Source organism: Palaemon carinicauda, chromosome 37 (genome assembly GCF_036898095.1).
Source record: "Palaemon carinicauda isolate YSFRI2023 chromosome 37, ASM3689809v2, whole genome shotgun sequence".
In the NCBI taxonomy this organism is placed as follows: Eukaryota; Metazoa; Arthropoda; class Malacostraca; order Decapoda; family Palaemonidae; genus Palaemon; species Palaemon carinicauda.
In genome coordinates this window covers 3,061,395-3,073,353 of record NC_090761.1, presented here as the reverse complement: position 1 = coordinate 3,073,353, position 11,959 = coordinate 3,061,395, and positions in this window count along the sequence as shown.

The window sequence follows — 11,959 nt, the reverse complement described above, 5'->3', positions numbered from 1 at the left end:
GTCCGTCATTCTTATTATATTACCTGTCCATATCCATTTCTTTTACTTACAAGTTGTTAGAATATCCTCTACTTTAGCCCTGGATAGGTACGGTCCTCGGACACCCCTTTAAGGGTATACTCGGACGCGAACGACCCCGACGCCAAAAAAAATTCTTGAAAAATCAGTTTTTGCAGTAACCTCCTTTTTTCTTTTGCCAAAAAAAACTTCAATGAATGCTTAAAACAACTGTAAAGATAAATACTACTCATCTGCAGAAAAACTATTTATTATAAATATTTTAAAAAATTAAGTAGAAAAAAAAAAGACCTGACATAAAAATTCATAAAAAAAAGTTTATACATATATACACAAATCCTTTTAGGAATTGATTCTTGAATGTTTAGGACACATCTTGATGTATTTTGGATGAAGTCAGACCCATGGAGGTGAAGATCTGAAATGAGAAAAAAAGGGTAACTTTTTTTGGCCAAAAAAAATTATCCAAATTTCATGAATTTTTTTGGGTACCCAAATGAAATAGGAAGTGGCTAATTTTTTTAGGGAATAAACATATGTTATCCTAAAATAGAAATATGTAAAAAAATCTTCATTATTTTGTAAATTACATTTATATTAGGGGCCATATCTAAAGGTAATTTTTTGAGTACTTGGAAATTTCGTAAAAAAATACATATATTTAATATATAATATGATATTTATGCAGGTAAAAATATACTAAAATATCACAAATTCTATAGGGAACAAGAATATATATAGATAGGGCAGCTTACGCTTCGGATATGTCCACAAAATGGCCGCCAACCACACTGACTCAGACTCCCTAATCTGCCACTTGAAATGTAGGAAGGGTATGTCAATTTCAAGGTGTTATTTACTATCTAATTATTATTGGATATGCATAAAAATTGTATGGTGGGTTGCTGGATAATTGTCGATTATTTTACGACTATAAAATTAAAATTCTGACCCCAAAAATTTTTTTTGAAGGGAAATAAAATCGAAAAAAAAAATGTAAAACAATATTTTAGCTAAAAAAATTTGATGATATTCAATCAAAAAAAAAAAGTAAACAAAATTTTCCGACAAATAAACATCTAGAGGAATCATTACTCTGTGATAGTTCCTTAGTACGTAGTAATTTTGAAAGAATTGGGAAAAAACGAAAAAATGGCAATCACCGGAAAATCGAACACATACCTATATATACGCCATATCTGGCTAAAAAAAAGATAGGCATGGGTAGCCAGATCATCTAGAAACACTTTCCAACACTATAAAAATATAAGTTTTGCGACACTACTTGCCAATTCCTTACGGTAACATGACTAAGCAAAAAAATGCAAAACAAATAAAAAGGGGCACTCGTGGAAAAATGGCCATTCTAATATACGGCATTTCAGAAAAAAAAAAATTTCAGCCACGTGCTAGGCAAACCATCAAGGCATATTTTCCGACAAATAAACATATAAATGAAATATTACTCTGTGATAGTTCCTTAGTACGTAGTAATTTTGAAAGAAATGGGAAAAAACGAAAAAATGGCAATCACAGGAAAATCGAACACATACTTATATATACGCCATATCTGGCTAAAAAAAAAATAGGCATGGGTAGCCAGATCATCTAGAAACACTTTCCAACACTATAAAAATATAAGTTTTGCGACACTACTTGCCAATTCCTTACGGTAACATGACTAAGCAAAAAAATGCAAAACAAATATAAAGGGGCACTCGCGGAAAAATGCCCAACATTCTAATATACGGCATCTCAGATAAAAAAAAAAGACATGCACGTGTTAGCCCAACCATCAAGGCACACTTTCTAACACATAAACATGAAAAAAAAATCAATAATATACGGCAATTCCTTACTACGTACTAAATTTTTACAAATATTGAAAAAAAAACAGAAATTGGCAACCGCAGTTAAATACCCAATATACCAATAACTACGTCGTATCTGACAAAAACAAAATCACGCATGGGTAGCCAGATCATCTAGACACACTTTCCAACATTAAAAAAGCAAAAGTTTTACGACACTATTTCGCAATATCTTACGGAAAAATGACTTGGCAAAAAAATTAAAAAAAATTAAAAAGGGACACTCGCGGTAAAATGCCCGACATTCTAATATACGACATCTCAGATAAAAAAAAAGACATGCACGTGTTAGCCCAACCATCAAGGCACACTTTCTAACACATAAACATGAAAAAAAAATGAATAATATACGGCAATTCCTTACTACGTAGTAATTTTTACAAATATTGAAAAAAAAACAGAAATTGGTAACCGCAGTTAAATACCCAATATACCAATAACTACGTCGTATCTGACAAAAACAAAGTCATGCATGGGTAGCCAGATCATCTAGACACACTTTCCAATACTAAACAAGCAAAAGTTTTACGACACTATTCGGCAATATCTTACGGAAAAATGACTTGGCAAAAAAATGAAAAAAAATGAAAAAGGGGCACTCGCGGTAAAATGGTCCCCGTGGTGATGAACGACATTTTAACTAAAAAGAAAAACATGCACATGGTAGCCAAACAATCCACCAAGACTTTCCACAACTGATAACCTATACAAGTTGCACCATTCTACGACAATTTCATAATACGTAATAACTTTGATAATTATGCAAACTACCTCAGAAGGGTAAACTCGGACGCGAACGACCCCGACGCGTCTCAGAAATCGGGGAAGGAGTACAGCTACAGCAATGCACATCTGGACACTACTAGAGCGTGTAGGGGAGACACCTCCTGCAGGTCGATCACCCACAAATTCAGTCACAGGGGTGAGTCACGTGAGAAAAACCTGTTTTTTTTTTACGCTCGGGGTCGCAAACGACCCACCGTACCTATCCAGGGTTAGTTTGCTTTTGTACCCAAATTGCCCTTTCTTCTGTACCTTAGTATTATTTCCATCATTATTCTTTCTATAGCTCTTTGAGTTGTAACTAGCTAATGTTCTAAGGATTTAGTAAGGTTCCAAGTTTCTGCTGCTCATGTTAATAATGGTAGGATCATTTGATTATATAATTTTCTTCTTAGGGAAAGTGGCATTTTAATTTTCATAATCTCATTTGTTTACCAAAAGCTCCCTAGCAAATGCTTATACTTCTTTTAATTTCGGTCTCATTTTCTGGGGAAAATTACTCTGTCTTAAATACGTATTTTCATCAACAATCTCTGGAGGTTCGTTCTTAACTCTTATTTGTTGTTCTCTACATTTCTATTGAACATTACTTCAGCTCTATTTATAGTATCATAACTATCTATATTTATATTAGCTTCCTTTCCTTCCTCTATTCAAACAGGCTATCATCTTTTGCAATTCCTCCCAAGATTTACTAAACATAAGAATGTCATCTGCAAATCATAAGTTGATAAGGTATTCCCCATTAATATAAATTCATATATTGTTTTTATATAAATTCTTAAAAACTTCTAGGCATGCTATGAATAATTTAGGAGATGGGGTCTCCCTGTCCAACTCCTTTCTCAAACGAGTTTTTGCACTATCTTTATGTAGCTTTAGGATTGCTGTACTTCCCATATAGATATCTTGAAGTGTTCAAACATAAGATTCATCTATACCTAGCTAGTCTTTGAAGGGCTTTCATCACTTTTTGAAGTTTTGACAGAATCAAAAGCTTTCTCACAGTCTATAAATGCCATACATAGGGGTTTGTCATACTCTTGATTGCTGCATTTGCTGGTTAATCACATGAAAATCAGTTGTTGAATACCCTCCTCTGAAACCTGCCTGCTCTCTTGCTTGATTTAAGTCTAGCTCTCTTTCTATTCGGCCTATGATCTTTGTATATATTTCACATATTACGGAGTAAACTTATTGGGCAATATTTTCAGGACTTTTAAGTGTCCTCTATGTGAATTAGTATAATGATAAAGTTTTCCAAGCTGTAGGTATAGACCATTCTACCAGGCATTTTATGTAAAGTTTAACCAGACTTACTTCCTGAAATATCCTCTATCTTCTGCTGTTTTTCCTCTTTCATGCCTTTTAATACTTTCTTTATTCCTCCTACTGCTACTACTGGTATCTGTTCTTATGTTTCATTATTTCGATTGACAAAGTAATTTCTTATTTCACTATTGTATACCAAATTATAAAAATCCTCTGCAGTTTTTATCACCATCTTTGTTGATATTCCCATTTTTATCTGTTGGCACCCCATTCCAAGTATTTTTTTCCTCAATGTGATGCTTTTTCCTTTATCTAGAGTTTCCTCAATTTTGGTCTTCTTGTGTTTAAGATCTTGGGTTTTTAATTTGTTCATTTTTTAGGTTAGTTCTGCTAATTCTACTTCATCTCTTGGATTTTACCCTCATTTCCGATCTTTTCTTTATTAGAGTTTTGTATTGTTAAACTAAACCCGTCAGATTTTCGTATTACATGTGTTTATTTTCTTTAAAATTAGTTTTTCTCTTTTTCTTTAGATCTAGACCAATTTTGCTTTTCAACATACTATGGTCGCTGACTTCAATTTAAGTTATATCTTTAACTAAATAAAATTTTCCACCAAGAATAAATTCTTTCGTTTTCCATGTTCCTTTTTATTGAGAAAAAAAAAAAAAAAAAAAAAAAAAAAAATCACGATTCTACGATTGATTCTAAAAGCATATTTTACAAGCATGTCCCCTCTGTCATTCCTTGTGCCTACTCCAAATTTACCTACTGCTAATTAACCTCCCTTCTTTTGACCTACATAAGTATTGAAATCACCCAAAACCAATGTAAATAGAGTTCTATGTTTTTTTCAGATATATCCAGATCTTCATAAAACATCTCTTTCTTCCTCTGTATGGGATGTTGTTGGTGTATGTTTCAATTATCTATTTAGATAATTAATCCTGCAATTCTATCTTCAATAGTAAAAAATTCTCCTTTGTTACCTGCATGATTTTTATTAACAACACCCACTTCCTTTTCTTTGCTATTTACGTGTCCCCTGAAACAAAATATATGGCCCCTTTTAAACTATAAAATTCTTCTAATTTCACTCAATCCTATTATACCTCAATGTATTCATTTCAGCTCTATTAGTATCACAGCAGGATCTACCTTAGGGTCCTGACATTGTATGTTGCAAAGTTCAGTTTCCAAAGGTGGCCAGTCTTGTCCAGAGAGTTAATAGCAGTATAATCAGACTCATTTGATAATTTCATACACGTTTTGAGATGTACAGTACATAAATACATGCACTAGAAAAAAATATCAATATTAAACTTACACAAAGTTCAAATACAGTATGAAATGATTAACAATCAATTTTAAATTTTAATCTAAATTTTCTTTGAAAATAAAGCACTGCTCTGGCAATTAACTAGAAATATATTGGATTATCCAATCTATGAACAAATCAAAAAGCAACAATTGTCTGGTCCATAAGCTTGTTTCTTTTCTTCAGATACTATCAAGAGCATGTTTAGCTCAAAGTGTGTGTGCTGTCTCCTTTTCCTCTGAAAATCTATCATAATTAAACAGCACTACTTCATGACCGTTTATCTCCATCTGTTCGTTCTAATTTGATTCTCCCTAATTCTGGAAACCTTACTGCCTTCAAGAGAGGAATATACTGTAGTTTACTATGGAAATGTTGCATTCTTTTATCACTATCTTAAGTCCCATGATTGACAATGGCATTGGTTGCCAGTATCTCCTTGCTCTTGTATTAAAAATCTAATTATAACTATACAGGTAAACTTCTATGGTATATCACTCGTAGGAAATATCCCAAGTAGAAAACTGCCTAGAGGAACTTCCATCAGGACGACATGATTTTCTCACACAAAAATAGATTTTTCCTTTGTCAAAATCCCTTATAAAAGGTATAAATACAACAACGCAAATAAAATTATGTCTTACCATAATTCATATTCCATTTTTAAGGCTTGGTATAAAATAAACTACGTAATTATAGATACATACATATACCAAGGCACTTCCCCCAATTTTGGGGGGTAGCCGACACCAACAATGAAACAAAACAAAAAGGGGACCTCTACTCTCTATGTTCCTTCAGCCTAATCAGGGACTCAACCGAGTTCAGCTGGTACTGCTAGGGTGCCACAGCCCAACCTCCCACATTTCCACCATAGATGAAGCTTCATAATGCTGACTCCCCTACTGCTGCTACCTCCGCGGTCATCTAAGGCACCGGAGGAAGCAGCAGGGCCTACTGGAACTGCGTCACAATCGCTCGCCATTCATTCCTATTTCTAGCACGCTCTCTTGCCTCTCTCACATCTATCCTCCTATCACCCAGAGCTTTCTTCACACCATCCATCCACCCAAACCTTGGCCTTCCTCTTGTACTTCTCCCATCAACTCTTGCATTCATCACCTTCTTTAGCAGACAACCATTTTCCATTCTCTCAACATGGCCAAACCACCTCAACACATTCATATCCACTCATATTCAATTCCATGAAACAAGATATAAATCAAATATTCTTTATTTAAAAAGTTAATCATTTAACAAAAAAACTCTTATAGGAAAAAATCAACAGAACAAAAGAAAAAATAAACTTGCATCAACTGATGACATTTTGAATACTTTATAGGCAACTCTAAGAATATATAACCGATAGCTGAACTTTGGGACTAAAAAATCCCTCCACAACAAATACGGCAAAAGTGAGCCGGTAGAACGTATATTAAATAAACTCTGTAGCACTTTTACAATTCTGTGATAATGGTCGTAAATTCTCACTGCAGAAAATTAATCAATGACAATAAAAATTTCAACAGTATATCAGTAGGATTTATAAACTGCAATAATAATTTACCATAACAGTTCAGTAACTTGTAAGTTCTACAAATGGAAAAATAAATCTGTTACAAACTGAAAATCATCATAAAATTTTTTCAATCAAATTTACAAGTGAAGTGCATGGAAAAATAAATGGTTTAATGTTGATGTATTTAAGCATTTCAACAAAAATCTTCCTTAAGATAGAAACAAATCTCTTCTAAAATCAAATGGTAAAAGAATGTAGAAAGACATAACGAATAAAAGGCAAGATAAAAAATACAGTTTACATTAGACATACTGTACTCATGGTTATGTGCAATGCAGATAATCCCCCTCCACAGTAATCTAGGACAAGTTTCAATATATTTACATACCTTCCTAACTACTAAAAAAAATGATATTTTAATTATAAAATAAATTTTTGAATATACTTACCCGGTGAATATATAGCTGCAACTCTGTTGCTCGACAGACAAACTCTACGGAAAAAACTCGCCAGCGATCGCCACACAGGTTGCGGGTGTGCCTAACAGCGCCATCTGTCGACCAGATACCTAGCTCCTATGTAAACAAAGACTCGATTTTCTCCTCGTCCCACTGCGTCTCTATTGGGGAGGAAGGGAGGGTCATTTAATTTATATATTCACCGGGTAAGTATATTCAAAAATTTATTTTAAAATTAAAATATCATTTTTAAATATTTAACTTAGCCGGTGAATATATAGCCGATTCACACCCAGGATGGTGGGTAGAGACCAGTAATATATGTTTACATTTTATGAGCTAAGAGTTTTTTATTTCATTTTAGAAGTTATCAAAATAACAAAAACAAAATAAATAGGTACCTGGTAAGGAAGTCGACTTGAACAATTACTCTGCCTTTTAAGTACGTCTTCCTTACGGAGCCTCGCGATCCTCTTAGGATGCTGATCGACCCCTAGGAGCTGAAGTATCAAGGGTTGCAACCCATACAACAGGACCTCATCAAACCCCTAATCTAGGCGCTCTCAAGAAATGACTTTGACCACCCGCCAAATCAACCAGGATGCGAAAGGCTTCTTAGCCTTCCGGACAACCCATAAAGACAACATTAAAAACATTTCAAGAGACAGATTAAAAGGATATGGAATTAGGGAATTGTAGTGGTTGAGCCCTCACCCACTACTGCACTCGCTGCTACGAATGGTCCCAGTGTGTAGCAGTCCTCGTAAAGAGACTGGACATCCTTTAGATAAAAAGACGCGAACACTGACTTGCTTCTCCAATAGGTTGCGTCCATTATACTTCGCAGAGATCTATTTTGCTTAAAGGCCACGGAAGTTGCAACAGCTCTAACTTCGTGCGTCTTCACCTTAAGCAAAGCTTGGTCTTCCTCACTCAGATGTGAATGAGCTTCTTGTATTAACAGTCTGATAAAGTATGATAAAGCATTCTTTGACATAGGCAAAGATGGTTTCTTAACTGAACACCATAAAGCTTCAGATTGGCCTCGTAAAGGTTTAGTGCGCTTTAAATAGAACTTAAGAGCTCTCACAGGGCATAAGACTCTTTCTAGTTCATTGCCTACAATCTCCGATAAGCTGGGAATATCGAAAGATTTAAGCCAAGGCCGAGAAGGCAGCACATTTTTGGCTAGAAAACCAAGTTGTAGCGAACAGGTGGCTTTTTCTGACGAAAATCCGATGTTCTTGCTGAAGGCATGAATCTCACAGACTCTTTTAGCTGAGGCTAAGCATACCAGGAAAAGAGTCTTTAGAGCGAGATCTTTCAGGGAGGCTGATTGTAGCGGCTCAAACCTGTCTGACATGAGGAATCTTAGTACCACGTCTAAATTCCAACCAGGGGTAGCCAAACGATGCTCCTTGGTGGTCTCAAAAGACTTAAGGAGGTCTTGAAGATCTTTATTGTTGGAAAGATCTAAGCCTCTATGCCGGAAGACCGATGCCAACATGCTTCTGTAGCCCTTGATAGTGGGAGCTGAAAGGGATCGTCCTTTTCTCGGGTATAAGAGAAATTCAGCTATTTGAGCTACAGAGGTACTGGTCGAGGATACAGAACCGACTTGCACCAGTCTCGGAAGACTTCCCACTTTGATTGGTAGACTCTAATGGTGGATGCTCTCCTTGCTCTAGCAATCGCACTGGCTGCCTCCTTCGAAAAGCATCTAGTTCTCGAGTGTCTTTCGATAGTCTGAAGGCAGTCAGACGAAGAGCGAGGAGGCTTGGTGTACCTTCTTTACGTGAGGCTGACGTAGAAGGTCCACCCTTAGAGGAAGACTTCTGGGAACGTCTACTAGCCATCGAAGTACCTCGGTGAACCATTCTCTCGCGGGCCAGAGGGGAGCAACTAACGTCAACCTTGTCCCTTCGTGAGAGGTGAACTTCTGCAGTACGTTGTTGACAATCTTGAACGGTGGGAATGCGTAGAGATCCAGATGTGACCAATCTAGGTGGAAGGCATCTATATGTATTGCTGCTGGGTCCCGGAACTGGGGAGCAATAGATTGGAAGCCTCTTGGTCAGCGAGGTTGCAAAGAGATCTATGGTTGGTTGGCCCCAAGTGGCCCAAAGTCTCTTGCACACATCCTTGTGGAGGGTCCATTCTGTTGGAATTACTTGCCCTTTCCGACTGAGACAATCTGCTATGACATTCAAGTTGCCTAGGATGAACCTCGTTACTAGGGAGATGTCTTGACCTTTTGACCAGATGAGCAGGTCCCTTGCGATCTCGTACAACGTCAGTGAGTGGGTACCTCCTTGTTTGGAGATGTACGCCAAGGCCGTGGTGTTGTCTGAGTTTACTTCCACCACTTTGCCTCGAAGGAGAGACTTGAAGCTTTTCAAGGCCAGATGTACTGCCAACAGCTCCTTGCAGTTGATATGCATGCTCCTCTGACTCGAGTTCCACAGTCCTGAGCATTCCCGACCGTCTAGTGTCGCGCCCCAGCCCACGTCCGATGCGTCCGAGAAGAGAACGTGGTTGGGAGTCTGAACAGCCAGGGGAAGACCCTCTCCTAGGTTGATATTGTCCTTCCACCAAGTCAGACAAGACTATCTTTTCGGAAATCGGGATCGAGACCGCTTCTAGCGTCTTGTCCTTTTTCCAGTGAAAAGCTAGATGGTATTGAAGAGGACGGAGGTGTAGTCTTCCTAGCGACACAAAATGTTCCACGGATGACAGCGTCCCTACCAGACTCATCCACAGCCTGACTGAGCAGCGTTCCTTCTTCAGCCTCTTCTGGAGGGATAGCAGGGCTTGATCTATTCTGGGGGCTGATCGTCTTGTTGTTCAGCAACGTCCTCATCAGATAGTTCCTCATCCGAAAACTGATGAGGAAACGGCAACGGAGTGGGCAACGTCTGGCTCGCTGAGTCCGGTCGCACTGGTGCATGCGTGACTGAGCCGGACGCAACATCATGGAACTGCTGCACAGTCTGTGAACTGTCAACAACCATGGGTGCGCGAGGAAGCACAGCGTCCACCCGAGACTGTCTAGACCGTCTGGGTTGTGCAGTCAACACCATACCGGGTTGCTGAGGTTGACGCACTGCGTCAAAACAAGTCACCTCTGCTGGTTGTTGAACGTCCTGAACGTCAACAACCACCTCCGAGCGTCGCTTAACGTCAATGTGCGGCTGGCAACCCACACTGGGTCGCATCGATGGAGGAACCACCTTAACTGGTAGACGCGAGAAGGTTACCTCAGCGTCAACAGGACGCACAACCGACCGGTTGGAAGGTTGTTGACCAGAAGGTTCGGCAGCAACCTTCTCCGCATTAAAGTCCTCTATCAAGGACGCAAGCTTAGACTGCATGTCTTGCAGCAAAGCCCCTTTAGGGTCTACGGGAGCAGGTGCGGCAACAGACGGGGTTAGCGACTGAGGCGGTACCGCTTTCCATCCCTGAAAGCCTTGTTTATGCATGACATAATTGTACAGCAAAACTTCAAAGGCTCGAAAACAGTTGTGAAGTTGACCTGTAAAAAACTTGGAGCGTCTCCTGGCCAGGCGCCAGGGAGAGTCTACGAGATTTGAGAAGTCTATCTGGGCAGAGGCATGAACTCCCAAGCCGAGAACTTCTCTCGTGTCATATCAGACTCTCGCTCTATAAGCCAGTTTAAAAGAAGGGAAAGCAAAGGCTGTATCCCCCAAACTCCTCCTGGTGATAAACCAGTCGCCTAGCAAACGTAAAGCTCTCTAGGAGAGCGAGAGAGCACTAGCTTATAAACAACGGCTTCGAAGTAGCTAGGCCTAGTGTAACCTCTGACGTTTAGGCGAACGAGGAGCAGCAGTTACAAAAAGATCCGGACAAAGATCCTTAAAAAAAATCATCATGATTTAATTGAAGTCCATAGAGGGCTAAGCAGCTTTAGGCTCCTCTCCATCTGACAGAGTCCTCAAGGGAATATCAGTAGGAGGAGGAACAGCAACTTCCTCATCTACAGGAACCTTGTCCGATAAAAGCTGAGTCTCAAGCAAGGGAGAGACCTACCATGGTGGTAATGCTTTACAAGCAGAGTCCACACTCACTGGTGCATTAGTAGTGGACCAGGATGCAACGTCATGTAACTGCTTGACAGTCTGTGAACTGTCAACTACAACAGGTGCGTGAGGACGCACAGCGTCCACTCGAGACTGCTTTGACTGCCTAGACTGAGCAGTCAAAACAACTCTAGAATGCGGAGGTTGACGCACAGCGTCAAAACAAGTCAACTCCGATTGTTAGCGAACGTCTTGAACGTCAACCGGAGCATCAGCAAGAGGCCTAACGTCCAAATGCGGCTGAAAATCCACACGAGACCGCATCGAGTGTGGTTCCAAACAACCTGACTGACGTGACTTGGCTACGCCAACGTCAACAGGAAGCACAAAGGAACGTTAGGTTGGCTGAAAGCCGGGATATCAATGAGAAACGGCTAGACTCAACGGACTAATCGGCAGAATAGTCTTCCATAAGGGAGGCAAGCATATTCTGCATGTCTTGCCGTACAACCCATTAAGGATCAACGGAAATGGTTGTGGTAAGAGACGAGGGTAACGTCTGTGACCGCAACACTTTGCCAACAAAAAAGACTCTCGGAGTCTGTGTTACGCTTTGTTAGGCGGCGAGCAGTTATCCGATGACTGCATAGGGTCAGAGCTGTCCTAATGGCTGTAACCAGGAC